The following is a 21,980-nucleotide window of genomic DNA, read 5'->3' on the forward strand; positions in this document are numbered from 1 at the left end:
ATAAAATAACTCTAAAATATGGGAAGATATTAACATCTTAGTTTTCTAAATGAAAAAAGAACCTCAGAGAAGAGCAGAATTAGTACTAAGATCATGTCAGGTGTGTTTAATAAGGTTTATTACTAAAAAGTTATTTATAGTCTATTCATAGGATTTTTTTAAACTTAAAAATGGACTTCAAAAATAATGGAAAATGCACATATCATAACCTAAAAGTGAGTATAAATGCTTTAAATGATGGCTTCATATTTGGGGGAAAGCAGTGTATTGTTCCCTGAAATGGAAATAATAAGACCTCGGTTCCAAAATTGACTTTGTCAGCTTTTAATAGTGTGGGCTTGGGAATGTTCATTAACCCCTGGGAGCTTTATTTTCTTCCTTTGTAAAATGATAAAATCAAACTGAATTGCTCCCTGTTGGTCCCCATGATAAGCAGATTCAGGTTCTGAAGGACCAGAATCTTATATAATTTTAGGGGCTGACTCTAAGAAAAAGATATAAATTTATGATTACAAAATGCCTACAGCCACTCCAAGGCCACCTTATAGTGGAAGTTATGAATATAAAATGGCCGGATCCATCCTAAGTCCACCTGATGTGATGGAAGGTGTGTCCAAGGTGAGGTGGGAATAGTAAGAGAAAGCAGTGTTAACCAGTGGTAGTTCCAATTCCCTACCCTTTCAAATTTTGTAGGAACATATGATCTTTTGCACTTGTTGCTGTAGGCTTAAAGGGGACCTTAGAAGAATCTCAGCAAAGTTTTGATGCTTTAGTTTCCTTGTCATTAATCTCCTACTGGTCCTCTTTAAGCTCTCTGGCATTTGTTCTAAGCCTTGATGTGTGTACTAACCACCTGGAGGTTGGTGGTAACTGAAAATTCAGGGATCCACTGGCTGAGGTTCTGATTTATTAGGTTTATGGTAGAGCTCAGGAAACTGCATTGCTAGTAGACTCCATAGATAATTTTGTTGCAGATGTTTCATAAAGTGTTCTTGAGAATCATTGCTACAATAGAATCACACTAAAGGATGGACATAGATGAGAAAAGTACCTCTCTCATTTTAACTGAGAGCTGTTATTGGGAACAACTGTTGCTTTGGTAAAAAGATAAGGAAAGGCTATTAAAGTCTAAGTGTGAAGGCCAGAGGTCTTCCTCACAGCATGTATGTAAGTATGATCTCCTGCAGGTGGAGGGCAGAAACATCTGAAAACCAGATCTGGAACTCAATCAAGGGGAAATTTCTAAATGGCACAGGCTTCATTTAAGCACGAATTATTTTCTCGGATGTGATTTGAAGATGAATGGCTTCTGTATTCGTTGGCTTTCAGTCGCAAGAACCAGAACAAAAACCTTTGTGGCTAATACAAAAGAAACATATATTTCTCTCATGTCACACGTTGACAGCTAGAGGTGTTATGTTTCTGCAGCTCCATTGTGTCTTCTCCTTCAAGAAGAACTCAGGTTGACAAAACAGTCTCCAGTTAGGATATGCAGGTCTTATAGCATAACAGAAAACAGCAAGAGGGCAAAGTGGTGGAATTCCTGCTTTCAATTTGCCTTTTATCTTCAAAGCTCACGTTGCAATGGCCGTAGCAAGTCACGTTTCCACACCTGAGAGTGAGCTGGGGAGGTATGCTCTGCCTAGAAGGAGGAAGGCCCTGCAAACTATATGGCAAGGGGTGAAAATGGAAAATCCTCTTTTTGTAAGGGAGGTGGAAGTAAATGATTGGACGCACTAGAACCCTCTCCTGCAGTAGGAAAAGCAGCAGGCAAGAGGATGATAATTCACCTCCCCTCCTCTGAGACTGAGGGTTATTGAAGAATCAGAAGCCTCTGCTTGAGCGGGTCCATTTATTTCTTGTAAAGAAGCAATCTCCCTCTTGAACATCTAATTCCTTCTGCTTCCTCTAGGGTGCACTTTTATTAATTATTACCTGTTTAAAATTAATAATTCCAGGGAGGGGGGCAAGATGGTGGACTAGAAGCAGCCCACGCTTGCTGCTCTCAAGGAAGGGATCATATGTTGTTGGTAGAGGAGTCACCATGGATGGACCGTTTCAGAGAAAGCATTGCGAATCATCAGAGAAGTTACTGGCAACACCGAAAGCTAGGGAGAGAGAGGCAAGGCGATCCACGTGGCGAGACAGCAGGGTACGTTGGGTAAGCATCCCCACGTGGCGAAGGGTCAGAGATCTCCAGAGCTCCGCCGATGCTGCAACCAGAGCTGCAAAAGGACCTCCCCACCACAGCAGGCCTCTGAACTGATCAGGGAGCTGCCTGACGATTGTGCAGAAGCATTGCACCAGAGGGGAGGCTCAGTGGGGTCCTGTCAGCTTCTGGTCCCAGGTCATTGCAACAGGTGCCATTGTGCACTCTCTGCCCCAGAATGCCTGGTTTGCAGAAGGGTCAACTCCACTTCAGCCACTTCCCCATTGTTCCACCCAGCCCAGGGAGGGTGGGTGCTCTCACGTGCACTAAGACTGGTTGCCATGCACTACCACCAGTCCCCCCACTGGCCATTTCCCAGGGATCTAGGAAGAGCGGATACCTACCAGCCCTCGCCATCTGTCACTGCCATCTTGCCATCTTCACAGTGCCACTGCTGCCACCTGAGTAGCACTGGAACAGCTGACACAGACCTATGCGAGAGAAAGCCCCAGTCACTGCCACTGCCTGTTGGGGTGCCATGCATCTCCCTGGACCAGTCACAGGTGGCCTAGCCACTGCAGCCTGATGAGCTGCCCCACCACTGGCTGTGGTCCTGCACCCTGCCTAGGTGCCAGCCAAGGCCCTCTAACTTGTCCAAGCACCCGCTAATGTCACATGACCTGACCAAGTGCCCAGCTATGTCCTGTGACCCATCCTGATGCTCACCAAGGAACCCTTAAACGTGGGTGCCCACCAAAGTTCTGCGACCTGCCTGGTCACCTGCCAAGGTCCTGCAACATGCACAGGCACTGGGAAGGTCCTGTGACATGCTCAGGTACCCAGCAAGGCTCCGTGAACCATCCCAATGCCAGCTGTAGTCCTGTGACATGCCTAGGTGCTCACCAATGTCCCAGCATGTATCCAGGTTCCTGCCAAGGTCCTGTGACCCAACCCACCACTGGATGCAGTCCCATGACATGTCCAGGTGACCTCAAGGTCCTACAACCTCGGCATCTGCCAAGGCCTGCGACACACTTCCATGGAATGGAACTCATTTAGCCACCTGCCTGAGCTTCTCACAGTGGCCTAGGGACAAACCCACCAATCTGAATGAATATCCCCAAGCACTGGCTTAGACTATGACAACCGCAAAGGAACAGGGAGACATAGGGAATAGCCACATTACAGGCTCTCAGTGCATTTCCCCCTTGCTGGGCCAGTCCTTTGGAGTAGGACCTCTCCTCTTTCTCAATAAGTAGGAGAGTTCCTACAGGTATGCCATAAGCCTGACAGCCCTGAGCTGAGAGAAGAGGTTTCGGTTGAGAAGACACCAGCAAAAGAATTCTGGCAACATGAAAAAACAAGCTAGCTCAACATTCCAAAGGACCACAGTAGATCCACAATGGACCCTAACCAAAAAGTCAAAATGTCAGAAATGGAATTAAGAATATGGATGGCAAATAATATGAATGAAATTGAAGAGAATGTTTAAAATTAACAAAAAAAGGCAAAAAAATATTTTAAGACATGAATGAAACAATTTGAAGAGAATACTCAGATCTACACAAAGTCATGGAAATTAAACAACCTGTTCCTGAATGATCCTTAGGTCAATGATGAAATTAAAGGATATAGCACCAGTAGTCTTAAGGGGTTGAAATCATAGCCTTCAATGCCTACATCAAAAAGCCAGAGAGATCACAAAAACCCAATGTCACATCTCATGGAACTAGAAAAACAAGAACAAACCAAACCCAAAGGTAACAAAAGGAAAGAAGTAACAAAGCTCAGGAAAGAACTAAATGAATTGGAAATGAACAAGAACAATACATGGGATCATTGACACAAAAAGTTAGTTCTTTGAAAAGATCAAAATCAATGGACAACTAGCCAGATTAAACAGAAATAGAAGGGAAAGGGCTTAAATAAGCTCAATCAGAAATGAAAAAGGAGACATTGCAACTGACACCACAGAAATACAAAATATCATCTTTGAACACTACAAAAACCTTTAAGCAAACAAACTGGAAAACACAGAAGCAATAGATAAATTCCTGAAAACACAAAAGCCTCCGAAGCCTAAAAAGATCAATAATGAGCAGTGAGATTTAGGTAGTAATAAAAAATCTCCCAACCAAAAAAAAAAAAAAAAAAATCCCTAGACCAGATGGATAGATGGATTCACCACTACATTCTACCAGACCTAGAAAGAAGGAGTGGTATCTATGCTACAGAAATTATTTTATAATTTCAAGAAGGAGGTAATCCTCCCTAATTCATTCTATGAAGCCAGTATCACCTTTACACCAAAGCCAGGAAAGGACACAACAAAAGAAGAGCACACTAGACCAATGTCCCTTATTAACACATATGCAAAAATCTTCAACAGAATACTAGCAAACCAAATAACAGCACATGAAAAAGATAATTCACTATGATCAAGTAGGTTTCATCCCAGAGATGCAAGGATAGTTCAACATACATAAATAATTAAACGTATTCACCACACAAACAGAAACAAAAACAAAGACCATGTGATCATCTAAATCAGGGGTCCTCAAACTTTTTAAATGGGGGGCCAGTTCACTATCCCTCAGACTGTTGGAGGGCCGGACTATAGTTTAAAAAACACTATGAACAAATTCCTATGCACACTGCACATATCTTATTTTGAAGTAAAAAAACAAACAGGCAAAAACACCCGCATGTGGTCTGTGGGCAATAGTTTGAGGACGCCTGATCTAAATAGATGCAGAAAAAGATCTGATAAAATACAGCACCATTTTATGATAAAAAACTGTCAACAAACTAGACATAGAAGGGGCATGCCTCAAAATTATAAAAGCCATATATGCTAAACCCACAACCAACATTACACTGAATGGGGAAAACTTGTCAAACATTCCTCCTAAGAAATGGAATAAGACATGGGTGCCAACTGTCACCATTTCTATTCAGCATGGTACTGTAAGTCCTAGTCAGAGCAATCAGGCAAGAGAAAAACATAAAGGTATCAAAATTGGGAAAGAGGAGGTCAAACTATCTCTGTTTGCTGATGATATGATCTTGTATCTAGAAAACTCTAAAGACTCCACCAAAAGACTCCTAGAATTGATAAATAAATTCAGCAAAGTCTCAGGTTTTAAAATCAATGTACACAAATCAGTAGCTATTTTATATACTAATAACAGTCAAGCTGAAAGTCAAATCAAGGAGTGAATGCTATTCACAATAGCTAATGAGAAAATAAAATACCTATGAATATGGTTAACATATGAGGTAAAAGATTTCTACAAGGAAAACTGCAAGTCATTGATGAAAGAAATCAGAGATGACACAAAAAAATGGAAAAGATTGGCAGAATCAACATTTTTAACATGTCCATTATGCCCAAAATGATTATAGATTCAACATAATTTGTGTCAAAATACCAACATATATCACAAATCTACAAAAAATAATCCTAAACTTCATTTGGGACCAAAAAAGAGCCTGAATAGATAAAGCAATTTTAAGCAAAAAGACAAATCTGGCATCACATTACCAGACTTCAAATTACACTACAGGGCTGCGGTAATCAAAACAGCATGCTACTAGTATAAAAGTAGAGACATAGACCAATGGACCAGAATAGATAACCCAGACATAAAACTGTATAGCTATTACTGACTCGTCTTTGACAAAGCAGACAACAACATGCACTGGGGAAAGGAAGCTCCATTCAATAAATGGTGGTGGAAAAATTGGATAGCCATATGCAGAAGAATGAAATGACCCCAATCTCTAGCCATATACAAAAATTAATTCAGGATTAAAGACTTAAAGACTTAAATGTAAGGCGTGAAACGATAAAAGTTCTAGAAGAAAACATAGGAAAAACTAGACATCAGCCTAGACACAGAATTTATGACTAAGACCTCAAAGGCAAATACAGGAAAAACAAAAATGAATAAATAAAACTCAAATTAAAAAGCTTCTGCATAGCAAACAAAATAATCAACAGAATGGGAGAAAACATTCACGAACACTATATTTGAGAAAGGAGTGACATCCAGAATCTACAAAGAAGTCAAATAAATCAAGAAAAAATAATCCTATCAAAAAGTGGGCAAAAGACATGAACAGAAGCTTTTCAAAAGAAGATAGACAAATGGCCAAGAAACATATGAAAAATGCTCAATACTACTGATCATCAGGTATACGCAAATTAAAATCACATTAAGATACCACCTTTCCCCAGTCAGAATGGCCATCATTAAAAAGTCAAAAAACAATAGATGCTGGCATGGATGTAGGGAGAAAGGAAGTCTTATACACTGTTGATGGGTCTGCAAATTAGTACAACCTCTATGGAAAAAAGCATGGAGAGTCCTCAAAGCAATAAATTTAGCCCTACCAGTCTATCCTGAATTCGCATTGCTAGCTATCTACCCAGAGGGAAAGAAGTCATTTTATCGAAAAGACACCTCAGAGACACCTCTGCACTGAAATGTTTATTGCAGCACAATTCACAATTGCCAAGATGTGGAATAAACCTAAGTGCTGATCAGTTCACTAGTGGATACAAAAAATGTGGTGCATATATACCATGAAGTAGTACTCATCCATAAAAAGGAACAAAATAATGTCTTTGTAGCAACTTGGATGGAATTGGAGACCATTATCCTGAGTGAAGTATCTCAGGAATGGAAAACCAAACACCATATTTTCTCACTAATAAGTGGGAGCTACACGGTGAGTATACATGGGCACAAAGAAATAGAAAGGACCTTGGAAACCAAGAAATGGGAAGGTTGAGGGAGTGAGGGATAAAATTTTACCAGTTTGGTACAATGGACACTATTCTGGTGACAGGCACACCAAAATACTGACATAAGCATTATGAAAGGTATCCATGTTACTAAACCATTTCCCCCCCCCATTGAAATAAAAATTATTTAATTAATAATTAAGTAATTATTTAATTCAATTTCTTATTTTCAACTAGATACATTTCCTAATTCATGTCTTCTGATAAAAAAAAATTGTGTTCCTGATAGCATTACCTTTTTAACCATTAGTGTACCTGTTTTGGTGTTTTTAACATGAAACCTCTTTTGTTACTTACCTCTTGCCCCCTGTTCATAATTTGAACACTACTGAGACTCTTATTTCCACATAGTTGTCATTCATTTTCTCCTTGTACTTCTCATTTTTTTCTTCTTACCATTTCTTAACATGTTTAACACTTTGCGTTAAACCTTTTTCTCTGCTTGGCTTTTATGTAAATTTCTTAGTTTTCTTACTTCAGACTGCTCCTTTTTTGTTTGTTCTTCTTTCTTCAGGTCTAAGTGTGGGCTTCTTGTGATCCTCCTCCTCCTCCCCTCCTTCCCTCTTCTCTTTTTTTCTACCCTTCAATATCCTTGAGAACTTGTATTGTGAGGAGAAATGTGCTCTTGTATTTGTACTCTTATCTTCTTTGTCCTAAATATAGGTAAATTTTACTAAATCACTTGCATGGATTAATTTATCAATTAGATATTAATCTAATATATCTTTGGATGAAATGGTTTGTGGAATGGCATAAAGTTTTAGTTGACCAATCTCTGAAGAAAATACCTGTTTAGGTGAAGAAATAGTGTTTGAGAAAGAATATCTGTAGTTCTGTAGGAATTTAACTTTTTTTCCTTTTAATGCTTTTTGAAGTATCTTCTTAGACTACGATCTCTTTGAGGGCAAGATTGCATTTGCACCTGTTTTTTATAGCTTTTGTCATAGCTGTAATTTTATATATGTATATGTATAATTTATATGAAGTACAATTACAGATTCATAAGCATATTTGATTGTGATTAAATGCATGGATGTTTTATATCAAAAAGGAGAGTAATTTCTAAGATTTATAATATTGTAACATGTGTTATATGGGGTGGCTTTAAAACACTTTTTTTGTTTTTGGCTTGTGAAACATTTAAGATTTTTTTCAGGGGCCATGTACCTTTTGTGTTAAACAACTATCTGAAGGATAAATGTGCTGATGATAGTGCTGTCATTCTCTAGAGGAATAAAGAAGAGACCAATACACATATGATCAAATGCATAAGTCAAGTTATCTTTGGAAGGTTTTACAGTGTGGCAAGACAAAAGAATAAACCGTAAGAATCTATATTCCTATATTTTTGTTAAAATGAGAAGATCAGAAAAGGTGATTACAAATATATCAATATTCAGTTTTTCAGGATCTGTAAAATAAAACAAAATACAATATGCCATTAATTAAAAGTAATTAATTAATTAATTGCTACTGTCTGTAATTGTTTTAAAATAGCCAAATGCTGGGTAGGACATTAGTAGCTGGGACTTTGGAGTTAAATGGATGTGAGTCTGAAGAGTGGGCTGCCATTTATAACTTTGATCTTTGGAAAGTCACATAACCTCAGTTTTCTCATCTTTAAAAAGGAGTCCATGTCACGTGCTTCACAGGATTGCTGTGAGTTTTAAGTTGGATTCAGTATAAGGAGTATTTTGTGCAACAGGAACATCTGAAGTGTTATAGGTGTTCAACAATTGGCATCTATCATTGAGATTTTTGTATAATTAGGACAATTCTTCCCATTATATTAATAATTAGGAGCTCTTATATTCATAAATAGGAGCAATATATGATGTCCTACATCTTAAATGTTCTTTCTGAAGAATCATGTTATATCTTGATGTGTGTGTTTTAGTCAATGTATATAGCAAAAGAGCCATTTTATGGGTTGGAATTTTGTTTACATTAATATTATGTTAATATTTTCAAAGATAGTTGTAATATTTCCTAAAATGTTTACTTCTTTTTTGCCTTATTAGAGTTGATAGGTCCTGAAAGAGGGAGAATTCCTCTTATGTGAAATGTACATTTTGTGGAATTTAATAAACTTTGAACTCCAAACACATTAATTTACTAAGGCCCTAATTAAAAGTAAGCTTTTCAGGAAAATAAACACGTATTAGTGTTGGGATCAGAAGATCAAAACAGATACACTTGTGATCAACCTTTTGTTTCTTTTGTAGAAATTGGCCAGCAGTGTGTGTGTAGATATAATCTGCTAAAGGAGACCAAATTTAGCTCTTGACTCAAAGGAGAATAAAACCCTCTAATCCATAAGCCAGTGTTAGAAACTGTTACCTTTCTCTTTGGTTGTGGCTCAAAAAAATCTGGTTTTACTTAGACACAACTCTAAATCACTCAGTTAGAAAATATTCTGGATAGCATTTCACTTGGTTGCCTTTTTCTTCATGTAGTTTATTCATATATTTGTAATCTCTGACAGTTACAGAAATTGCGCACGCTGTTGCTGCTGGCAGGCGGGGAAGCGTGCAGGCAGCAGCTGGGCTAGACGCGCCGGTGGCCGCCTCAGTGCGGGTGTCGGGAGCCGCCTCGGCGGAAGTGGTTAGTGGGGCTCCAGAACTGGGGTTTACAACGTTCACAGGCGTCTGGGCAGGTCTAGAGAGGATGGGGCCCACGGCGGGGGCGGGGCCGGGGGCGGGGCCGGGGGCGGGGCAGGTACGGAGGGCGGGGCCGGGGCGGGGCAGGTACGGAGGGCGGGGCCGGGGCGGGGGCCGGGCGAGCCGCAGGTGGGGGTCGCTGGCGAGATGATGGAGACCTGCAGGGCCTGGTTCAGCATTTTCACATTCCTTGTTGTTTGGTTGACACCCGTGATTTCCTGGATTTCCGAGAATTCTTCCTTTAGGCGGCTTAAACTTCTCTTTAGAACTATGGCTAGACTTCAGAGAGATAATTAAAAAAAATTGTATACAGATGGGATAAATAAACTTACATCAGGCTTTAAACACGTGTTTATATTATCATTTAAATTTGTGTATTCTAACTTCCTTCCGTAAGTGATTGGATAGAATAATATATCCACCTCATACAGGATTTTGAATTATGACATTTGGTAAAATAGAAAGGAAATAAACTGAGTCTCTGCTGTGTCAAAGCCTAATAGGTTTATTATAGATTTCCTCAAAATGTGTTCCATAATAAACACTATGTTGAAAAGATTTTGGTGGCCAAAAAACTGTAGAAAGATTTTGGATAAAGTAAAACATGTGTCTTTAATGCAGGGTTTATTGGAATTGTTAGTGTAATATGCCAATGAATATTTAGCACATCCAAGTGATTTGCACTATTTCCCAAATATGCTTCGCCATGGATATTTCGTGTATGTGTGTGTAATAGTTTTTCATACTAGTCTTTCAGTGTTTCATGGAGCACCTTTTAGGAAATGCTGTTCTAATTTCTATGCTGTAAAACAGCCTAATATGTTTTAATGCTGTGGTTAAAGAGAAGCTTTAGTTACATAGATTTTATTTTATTTTATTTATTTTTTGAGACAGAGTCTCGCTTTGTTGCCCAGGCTAGAGTGAGTGCTGTGGCGTCACCCTAGCTCACAGCAACCTCAATCTCCTGAACTCAAGTGATCCTCCTGCCTGAGCCTCCCAAGTAGCTGGGACTACAGGCACGTGCCACCATGCCCAGCTAATTTTTTTTCTATATATATTAGTTGGCCAATTAATTTATTTCTATTTATAGTAGAGACAGGGTCTCGCTCTTGCTCAGGTTGGTTTCGAACTCCTGACCTCGAGCAATCCACCCGCCTTGGTCTCCCAGAGTGCTAGGATTACAGGCGTGAGCCACCAAGCCCAGTCAGTTACACAGATTTTAATGTGACCTTTCATTAGGATTTCTCACTAGGTCCTGGTCTCTCATTTTATCTTCAGTGGCAGAGGCTTATCCTTGAGATTCTAAATATGAGGTTCCACCTTCGTCTGCATGAAACAGTTGTTGTCTATTCTTGTGTCATACACCTCCTCCTTCATGCCAGTGTCTTTCAGACCGAGTTTGGAGAATCTTAACTTTCACTCCTCCTGTCCTGCTGCTCCCATGCCATGTGACACTAAGGCAGTGTTGCATTTTCCCGCTGAATAGAAGATTCAAACTCCAGTAAATCTGTACTGGGAGACCCAGTAGGCACTCAATTTTTGCCATAAATTAACTTTACTATAGAGCTGCTTTAACATTCTAACAGAGTTGTCTTCTCTTGTCTGGATCCTTTTCAAGATTTTTATTACTGTGTAGATGTGATATTGTCACGAGTATGTCATAGCTAAATGATGGGGACATGCAGTCATGTAATAAAGGAAACTGGAATCTAAGAAGGGGGGAGGGTGGGGGAAGGATAAAAACTTACCTATCTGGTGCAGCGTACATTACTCTGGTGACAGGCACACTAAAAGCCCTGACTTCATTATTACTGTACTCCTTAATTGTTTGAGATACAAAAATGAAATGCTGCCCAAAGAAAGAAAATTGAAATTCCAAATATTTCCTAGTTGATGCCAAAGTACATGTGGCTATATTTACCTTTGGATGAACAAAAGGAATCATAGTCTAGAACAAATTGAGTCATTAAACCAAGGAGTGTATATTCTACAGTATTAGAAGCAAGCTAACTTTGTTTTGTTTTTAATTCATTTAGAGTACTAGTCTGGGGATGGTGCAAAGGAAGATAAGGAAGATATTACAGCATGTCATCACAAGTATTTCAGGTAACACATTGCACTGTGCACCCCACATCCAATTTGACATGGGGTGGTGATTATGAGAATTACGAATTACAAGGAGTTTCACAGGGATTTGTAATTTTGAAAAGTCTTTCCAGCTGATGTTGAGTTTTCTTTCCTTTTCAATTGAACATCATTGATTATAAAAAAGAAACTAATTTTTGCTTTTTGCATGTTCATAGGAAATGTTCCTCATTTAAAGAAACCATCAATGTTTACAAGGAATAAGATGTTGAACAAAGAAATGTAGACATATTCTAGTACCAAAGTCTAGGTACACTTTGCATTTCATGAGCTAAGCTGTTCTACTCCCATTGCAGATTAGTACATATTTAAGAGGCAGGCTACTGCAGGTAAGATTTTGGTGCTTATACAACTATTCCTATTTGGTTTCTAAACTTTGATATTCAGGTGACTCTCTGGCCCTCTTTTGGCATTTTATTAGGTTGTAAATAAAAGAAAATATTTGTACCTTGTTGATTCCTCAAACATAATGTGAAAGATAACCAGAAAAGTAATAAAACTTACTTCTTTGTGGTTTTCTGGCTTAGGTGTACCAGCAGACTAAAATGAAATCGGAAACACAAATATAAAAAAGTTAGATCCAGAGCATGTATGACATTTTGAGAATAGTGATTGTAAGTCATGTATGAAAGTACAATGTGGTAGGGTTAGGATAAATAGAATGAAACAATTTTAGAATTTCTGGCATCATCATTATACATGAGGGACCTCATGAGAGTTTAAAGAACACACAGTCTATGGAATAAAGACGATCTGTTTTTCCTGTATCCTTTAAGCAGAAGGGGTCCTTTTTTTGCCACATTAAAATGGATGTTCTGGCAACTGGTCTCCAATTCATAGATAATATTAGATTTGACTTTCTTCATCATTATAACTACCATTTACTCAAGTGTCAAGCCTGGAGACCATTATGGTATTACCCAAATCCTATGAACTTGGTATAAGAAAAAAACAGACTGTCTTTTGTGGAAGAAAAAAATGAATGGTCCAAAGAAATTATAGTTTTCCATTGGGTGGAAAATCCTCCTTGCTGCATTTTAGCCTGGGGCAAGAGAGGAAGAGACAGTTCCCATAGTTGGTAGTGCCCGAAAGACTCTGGTTGTTCAGGAAATGATCCTGGATTATATTTGTAGCAATAATTCTTAGATGATATTCCTTTCATCATTTAGGTAATGTAAATTAGGTGCAGATGTTAGGTAAACGAATCTAAAAATATTATAGGATACCACGCAAGTTCTTGGTTGAAAGTTAATATCATGTCTAGATTATTTTTTTTTGTTTCAGCATATTATGGGGGTACAAATGTTGAGGTTATGTGTGTTGCCTTTCCCCTCTTTCTCCCCCCCCAGAGTCAGAGCTTCAAGCATTGTCCATCCCCCAGATGGTGTGTATTGCACTCATTATGTATGTGTATACCCATTCCTTCCTCCCCCCTCCCATCTGCTTGATGCCCTGTAAATATTATTCCTATGTGTCCAGTTATGTGTTGATCAGTTAATACCAATTTGCTGGTGAGTACATGTGGTGCTTATTTTCACATTCTTGGGATACTTCATTTAGTAGAATGGGTTCCAGCTCTATCCAGGAAAATACAAGAGATGCTCTATCACCAATGTTTCTTATAGCTAAATGGTACTCCATGGTATACATATACCATATTTTATTAATCCACTCACGTATTGATGGGCATTTGGGTTGTTTCCACATCTTTGCAATTGTGAATTGTGCTGCTATAACCATTTGAGTGCAGATGTCTTTTTTATAGAATGTCTTTTGTTCTTTTCGGTAGATGCCCAGTAATGGGATTGCTGGATCAAATGGTAGATTTTCTTAATTTATTTGATCCATGTGAAAGTCTTTATATGGTTGCAACATTATTTTATAGTGTTCCTTGTAGTCAGTTTTCTTATTTACAGATTTTTATTTTTGGAGAGCCTACCAAAGACTAAATTTTATATAGGCGTGCTACTGCTGGGGTAGATTCAGAATACAAAATTTTAAAATCACAACATTACAGCATCCTATTTACACGTTTGGAATTCTAGAGACTACTTTTATGTGGGAGGAAAGAGAAACTATATTGTGCATCCCAAGGTCAACAAAAGATTGTAGAGAAAGTGGTAGAAATAATTAAAACAGGGTTGTCATAGTATACAGTTGCATCAGCATACAGCAATGAACTGAACGTACACTTTATGATTAAGAGCCAAGTAAGAAAATAGATATACACATTTAATAAAACATTTTATATTTACCGAGAAACAAGCTGTAAAGATCAAGATGGCTGCAAACAAAATCAGAGCCTTCATCTTGTCTAGGGTCCTCTAGAACCAGGCAGCAAGAGATGCTTCTTTGGTGGTGAGACAATAAAGGAAATATGATTTTGGTTTTGCTAAATTTTAAACAAAGGAAAAACATTTATGCCCATTATGGCATATCTATGACACAATTAAGACTAATAAAATTTATAAGAAAAATGCCAGAAGTTTAACAGATATGAGCAAAATGTTGATACCTTTAACTTAAAAAACTGAGTCTTGGAAGTTATCCTCAGTAAATTAACCAATAGAAAATGCCAATGATGTTTATTTCAGTCTTACTTATAATTAAAAATATGGATACTAGTAATCATGAAGACTTTATAGAAATTTAAAAAATGCTCATGTAGTAATGATAAGTGGAGTATTTAAATATCATACTTTATGTAAATTATTCACATAGATGACTAGAAAATATAAGTAACAATGAAAATAGATGTGGTATGATGATCTAAATTATGTGTAAGTTTTCTGTGGTCAAAAACTGTTGATTCATAATTTAAACACATAAAGGAAACAAAGAAATTTCCATTAAAATGGTCTTCTGATTCTAATTTTGGCCTTACATACTTAAAAACCTCGACAGAAAAATGTAAATGTTAACTTGTAACTTAAAAAAATATATATATAGTTAAAAATATAAGTTATGTTAATTTTACCATCAGTATTATTTTTATCTAAGAATAACTCTTGAAAATTTAATGTTTCTGCTAAACTTTTTATTTCCTTTTGATATCATTATTGCTAGCTTCTTTCATTCAAGTGTAAAAATATGCCTCTTCTATTTTGGTTTTCTGAAGACTATTATAAATCTATCCCTTCTTCAATATTGAACAGTCATATGATACTTCATTAACGACTTTGTTTTTGCTAACATTCACTTAACTAATTTTTTTTCTAAAGAAGGAAAGCAGTTAAGAGGAATTTTTAGTCTTTAGTTTAAAATATTAAAAGCATGATAGAAATAACATATTTGATGGAGAATTACTATTTTTTAACAATGACTTTATTTCACAGGCCATCCATGCGACTTTAAGAGAAAGGTCACTTTACTAATAGTCATAACAGTTGAGCTTCAGTTGTTAAATCCTGGTCCCATTATGTATCAGAGGCCTATTTTTTCAATTTTTAAAATGAAGTGATTAGTTTAATTGATTGGTGAAGTGGTCAGGTTTCAACACTCCAAGAACAAGAATAGAAAATCAAATTAATAAATATATTTCCATCATATGAAACAGTCATAATTTCAAACAAAATATGAGACACATTTTGATATTCATATGCCCTTCCCTTTGTAATAAGAAAGGTAAGTAGAATGGAAGCAATCATTTAATAAAACATAAGGCGCAGTGGTTTCTTGCATAATTTAGTAAAATAAATATTTTCTGCCACTGAGAACATTATTTTCATTTTTATAGGTACAAAAATAAAATATAAGATTATGTCTACAAAGGGCCATTTTAAAGCTGTTAGGGATGCCGGAGGACCAGCTATTTTTATTATCATAATTTTGACTGAAATTATTACCATTTTATTGGAAAAAGTAAATAAAACTGACAGTTTGAGAACTCATTAAAGTATTCCCATTTTTTTGTTTATGATATTTCCTTTCAAATGAATTTCCTATTAGAACTTTATGAAAAGAAGACGTGAGATTTCACATCTTCAGCAATTTCACATTTTCAGCAATTAGAAACTATATATAACCAAAATCTCAAGAAGATGGGTTTATAGGTCTTTGAAATTGTAAACATGATACCGTAACAAGGGAGTCCTCTTTCTGTTCGTTCTGGCAGTGTCAACTTTGCCTCAGTGTCTGAAGTCTGGAAGCTCAGAGAATGAGTACAGGTGATTCATGCTTTATAAAGGATTTTTTTTTCCTCTTTCATGCCTTCTATTTTGCTAAGCAAAATATTATTATTATTATTTTAGCATTTGCTTCTGCGTTAATCCAAGTTATTTCCTGAAACAAAGGAAGGAGTGATATAATCTTCAAAAATTAACATTTGTCTTTCTCCTTTTTCTCAAGAACATCAATCATGGCTAATTATCTGTGTATCAGGAAAAGTGAAGGTTTATTCATGATAACTTAAGTGTGATTCTTTAGTCAATTTCTTTCCTTCATTTCAGATAGTTTCTTAACATTTTACTGCAGAGCAATAATATTGAAACTTGACTACACACCCTACCCCTAACGGATATTGTGATAATTAACTACAGTATATACAGTATAATACTTTGCTATTATGTGCTATTGTGTGCTCAGAGCTGGCAGAATTGAAGATGAGAGTTTCTTTGTGTTTATCCTCAGCTTTTTAAAGTAAAATACTTTATTTCTGAAAGTTCATTTTTAGAAATGATAAAATCAGCTTACTTGAACATTCGTGGTTTGAGAGCATTGCATTTTTTTCTCACCTTTTCTTGATGTAAAAATGAGAAAGAGGTGACTAATGAACCACTTTTTCACCCCTTTCTATGTAACTTTTACCAATCATATTACTCAGAAGAAATGTGTCAATTATTGAACAATACAAAATATGAGCATTGTAGTAGTTTGACATTTGCTTTGATGTCAGTAATCTTTACTTCCCATGAAAATGTCATTCATCGCCAGAAAGATAGAAGAACATCACATGGAAGACCTACCGGTGGATGATCAGATTTGCAATGCTTTTCGTTCAAGTTAACTGTTAACGATGGTATATTTGTTTGGTATTGTGATGAATTAAAGATCAGATGAGGACCTGTAGACTTTTTATTCTAAAGGTGAATTTGGAAGCATTAGTCACATGCCTCTTGAGTACTGGCTTTTCAGTTTATTCATATTTTCTAAAAATTTACTTAGGATAATTAATAACGATGAGAGCAACATAAAATCTAAATCAAGATGCAGATCTAGGTCTGTGTGCTTTTATGTAGATAGTGATTTTGTATATGAAGAGAGTGAGACTTGAAAATAACTTGCTCATAGTTTCAAGAGCCAGTATTTCAACCCAGATTTGTTTCCACAGCGTTCCCCCTACTCCTGCAAGATATCCCTAATTATGTTTAGTATCTGTTGAGAGAATTTCTGTTTAGTTATTATAGTGAATATGCTGTAGACAGATACCCTCCATCTTAGGCATTTTTGTGTCTCTATCAACTAGTAGATTTCCTGGCATAACTTTAGGTGAAATATAATGTTTTTTACCAAGTAAATATATATATATGTATATATATATACATATATATATATATATACATTTTCTTTTTCTGACTTTGTTGCAGATGATTCTAATCTAAAGTTCTATAGTTTGAGAGAAAATGTGAGTTTCTAACTCATATGTTGCTTGTTCTTATTAAAGAGGAGCAGCCAACTTGGTAGGAACATCTATCCACGAGGGTCAGTCTAAGCTTTGAGACGTCTACATAAAACGTTACCTGTCAAGGAGTCTATGCAGTTAAGCTTGTGCTTATTTTATTATCATTCTAGTTAGAATAATTGGAATACTTTGATAAGTAAGAAGTAAATTGGTAATTATTTTTTAATTTCAGAATACTATGGGGGCACAAACGTTTTGGTTACATGTATTGCTTTTGTACAGTTTGAGTCAAAGTTGTAAGTGTGCCCATCACCCAGATAGTGTGCATTGTACCCGTTAGGTGTGAATTTCCCCAACCCCCTCTCCCCCTTCCCACCTGCTTGATTTCTGTTGAGTTTTACTTCCATGTGTACATGTGTTGATTGATTAGTTCCAGCTTAATAGTGGTAATTATTATTCTTTTCTCTATAAGGCTTTATCTCTTTCTTATACAAATGCCATGGATTGTTGTATCTCTGCTTCTTGCTTCCTCTATCTAACTTTTACTTTTCACCAAAATAATCTTTTTAGAGCACAATATATTAATTCTCTGCTTAAAACTTCTAATGCTTCTTGTTATCCATGACTGCATTTCCCAAATCACGTCACACACAGCACTGGTCCTAGAGATTTTTACTGGAGCTCCATGACGATAGAACTCCATGAGCACTTCTTATACATATTTTTATTTAAAGACTCCAGGAAATTCATCCCAATATTTCATCAATGCATTTGACTCTGAAACTCTAATTCCAGTGAAACTGGTTCAGGGAATATGAGCTGTTAGTCATATGAAGTTTTAACTCTAAATTGCTACACATGGTGTGATCGTTAATTTTATGTGTCAGCTTGGCTAAGCTATGATGCCCCACTGTTTGGTCTGACACTAGTTTAGATGTTATTATTTTGAAGGTATTTTTTTTAGATGTGATTACCATTTACAATCAGTTGACTTTAGGTAGAGGAGATTATTCTCCATAATGTGGGTGGGCCTCATCTAATTTGTTGAAGGCCTTAAGAGCAAATACTTAGTTTCTCTGGCAAAGAAGGATTGCACCTCAAGATTGCAGCATAGAACTCTGAATTTCCAGCCTTCTGGCCTGCCCTGCAAATTTCAGACTCAATACTGCAACAGCAACTCTGATTAAATTTTCAGCCTGCATTGCTGGAGAACTTTGACTAATACATGTGATCTGATACAATCTGATTACTTTTATGATTTGTTTGTAAGGCTATAGTGTTATTCATAATTTTATATGTTACCATTTATATTCAGGCTCATTGCACTCTACTCTTAGTTTAAAATTATTGATCACACTAAGTACTTCTATGCTTCTGGATCTGTGCTGTTCTCCTTCCTGCAGCTTACAACCAATGATCTCCTCCTTGTCCTGGTAAACTCATATTCATCTCGAAGTATCCAGTTCAAACCATCCATCTTCTGAGAGCATTCGTAGTTTAGTAAATGAAAACATCATATTTTATTCACTGGTTCATTTTATTCATTTAATAGATGTTTATTGAGCATCCACTGTGTTCCATGCTCTCAGAATTGAGCAATGGACAAGGGGATCGGATCTCTTCTCTTTGAATGAAGTGATCAGATATCTCTATTTACTTAGGATACTCTGGTTTATGCCTGTTGTTTTGGGGTCATTATTAATAGTGCCTCCTTTCAGTCTCAAAGGTTTTGATGATAAATTATGTGATCATCCTAATTATCAAACATACAGTGCAGTGAGGAAGATAAACATTAAATAGAGGTTATGGGTTGAATTATGTCCTGCCTTCTAAAATACATGCTTAAGTCCTAACCCCCAGAACATGTAACTGTGACCCCCATATTTGGAAATGGAGTATTTTCAGATGTAATTAAGTTGAGATGAGATAATACTGGTTAGAGTGGGCCTAATATAATGACTGGTGTACTTATAAATAAGAAATTTGGACACAGAAACACACCAGAGAACAACATGTGACAGTGGGGGTGGGGGGGATTGGAATGACCTGTTTATAAGCTAAGGAATGCCAAGGATTGCCAGCAACCATCAGAAGCCAGGAGGAAGCAAGGAGAGATCCTCACCTAGAACCTTCAGAGACAGCATGGCCCTGCTGACACCATGATTTCAGACTGATTTCCTCCAGAATTGTGAGAAAATATATTTTGTTTGTTTTATGCTACCTAGTTTGTAGTACTTTTTTACAGAATTCTGTGAAAAGTAATAGGCAATTAAGAAAACTACAGAGTTGCATAAAGTAAAATATAGTGTACCGTGGGCAATATGATGGCAGTATACAAGGCCATGTGGATTTAGGGTGATAGGACGTTATCAGTAGGAAAATGACATTTAAGTAAGCTTTAAAGGGCGAGTTCAAGAATGTTTCAGGGAGACCATAGCATGTTCAATGATCCTGAAAAAGACATAGCTTGGTGCTCTAGAAAGGATTAAAAGGAGATCAATACAGTTAGAATTTAAGAACAAAAAATGACAGTAGCATATTATGAGGCTGCATAGATAAACAGGGTTCTGGTTGTAGAGACCCTTAAAAATATAAAGATTTTGGGCTTTATCCTAAAGTTTGTGGAAAGTCACTGGAGAATTTTGAGAATGGAGGTGGAAGTGATATGATCAATTTGTGTGAGTTTGGGATAAAGAAGTGGCAGTGGGAATGGAGGCAAACAGATATCTGCAATGTTTAGGATGCACAGGCACAAACTTTGTTAGGTGGGAAATGAGAGAGAGAAGAATGAAAGATGAGTCCCCAGTTTCTGGTTTAGACGACTGTGCAGGGTGTCTTTTGCTGAGATGAAGAAAACTGGAAGAGAAATTTGAGGGAAGAGGAATGCCAGTTTCCATTTAGGTTTCTGTTATTCTTGAAGTGTATGTGAAAACTCCTAAAGAACTTACCAGTAGTATTGTAAAGAAAATAAAGACTGCAGGCTCAAAATTTAATCGAAGTATCCTTTGTTTACTCCTAATCTACAATTGGTAGAATTAGGGGAAGCACACATACTATAAACATATTGGCCTGATTTTCTACTCTTTCTTGGGACCTTGAAGTTACAAACGTTCTTTGATGCATTCTCATGTAGAGTTAGGCAACTTTAACAGGTGCCTAGGAGATCTCTTTAGGAGAATGTTCTTTCTTTGTGGCCAGGAGTCTTTTCCTCATAAAATTGGCTTTTCTCTCTCTCTCTCGCTCTCTTTCTAATTGTGGTCGAGGATTCCTTATGCCGTGGAGGAGAGTGTTATACTGCAGGGTAAGGGGAACTGCAGGGGAGGGGTGCAGTGGGGATTATGTTACACTGGGACAAAAGGGAGCTTTGCACATAGATGTTAAGTGAGACGGAACTGCAAATAGGATTATCTTGTGACACAGAAGTATATTTTACCAAATGAATACAATAAAGTATTACAGGTGGTGGGATTGAAGAATGTATATGGTGAGATATACAAGTCATCATAGTTAGGGCTGGTTAGAGAAGATAGCTCTGTAGGTGGATATGAAAGATATTTAAGTGTTTGCTACGTGAGACTATAGGGATTGTAGGGCTAGGAGCATGCTGAAGAAAGACACAGGGTCTTGAAATAGCTTGGGTTCTTATCAAGATGCTTTGGTTTTAAACAACAGAAAACTCAACTCATTTAGCCAGAATAGAAAATGCATTGTCTCAACCATTTTAAAAGATGTATACTATTGCTTCCCATGGGTATCTGCAAATGTAACCAATTCCATGTTTCTAGAATTTTAGATTGTTTTCAGTGTTTCTTCTTTATGAATGTCTAAAAATCACACCCTTGAGTGTTAGTCTTTGCTAACATCCTTGTATTTAAATCTGAAAGCCAATACAGTATAGTGATTAAGAGAGCATGGGTTTTGGAGGAAGACTGCCTGGGTTTTTGAAGCCTTCTTTGCTACTTATTAACTGCGTGGCTTGGGGCATGTCAGACAGCTTTTCTGACTCAGGTTTTTTATCAGTAAAATGGGTGTGATAATATTCTTTCTTCCAAGAGTATCATGAAGACCAAATGTGATTGTAAATATTAGCACAGCAGTGCCTGACCTGTAGGAATAGCTCAATCACTGTTAGTTCTTTCATAATCTCTGAGTCTTAAGAAAATTCTTAGAGCTAAAATATTTTAAATAGCTAGCTCAAAAACTTTAAATATTTTTAATGCTTGTTACGTATATTGCCAAATGCATTTCAGCCTTTCAGAGAGGTTGGAGAAATTTGGAGCAAGACTGCAAAATTAGTTAACTATTAGTTAACTTATAACAATCATTATTAATTGTCAAATGGCTAAAGACGGTATCTGATAGCTTTAATTTTTTTGACTAATGCATATTTTTCATATGTTTATTGGCAATTTGTTTTTCATGAATTATCTGTTTATTTCTACTGCTTATTTAAAATGCTTTCTTTGTAGGAACACTTTATAGAGTAAGAATAGTAATCTTTTCACTGCTATGTATAGTGCAATTATTACTAGTTATTTACTTTTAAATTTTATGTTAATTTTCTTTGGTACAGAATTTATAACTGTTCATGGTGTC

At 36.8% G+C, this 21,980-nt stretch overlaps 2 long non-coding RNA genes across 3 annotated transcripts in view; one reads left to right on the forward strand and one right to left on the reverse strand.

Annotated features, from left to right (window-relative positions):
• The window catches only part of LOC142864733 (uncharacterized), a 34,557-nt gene extending 22,470 nt beyond the window's left edge, over window positions 1–12,087 (forward strand). For both annotated transcript variants that reach the window (XR_012915074.1, XR_012915075.1), the window contains 2 exons: window positions 11,656–11,725; window positions 11,923–12,087. This is a non-coding gene — a long non-coding RNA (uncharacterized LOC142864733). The remainder of the gene's footprint in view (window positions 1–11,655; window positions 11,726–11,922) is intronic.
• Window positions 2,563–14,104, reverse strand: LOC105883070 (uncharacterized). Its single transcript, XR_012915076.1, has 3 exons — window positions 14,020–14,104; window positions 12,269–12,304; window positions 2,563–2,640 (listed from the first exon to the last, which is right to left on the reverse strand). It is a non-coding gene; the product is annotated as an uncharacterized LOC105883070 (long non-coding RNA).
• Window positions 14,105–21,980: the final 7,876 nt, after the last annotated feature.

The sequence above is a fragment of the Microcebus murinus genome, chromosome 26 (assembly GCF_040939455.1).
Source record: "Microcebus murinus isolate Inina chromosome 26, M.murinus_Inina_mat1.0, whole genome shotgun sequence".
In the NCBI taxonomy this organism is placed as follows: Eukaryota; Metazoa; Chordata; class Mammalia; order Primates; family Cheirogaleidae; genus Microcebus; species Microcebus murinus.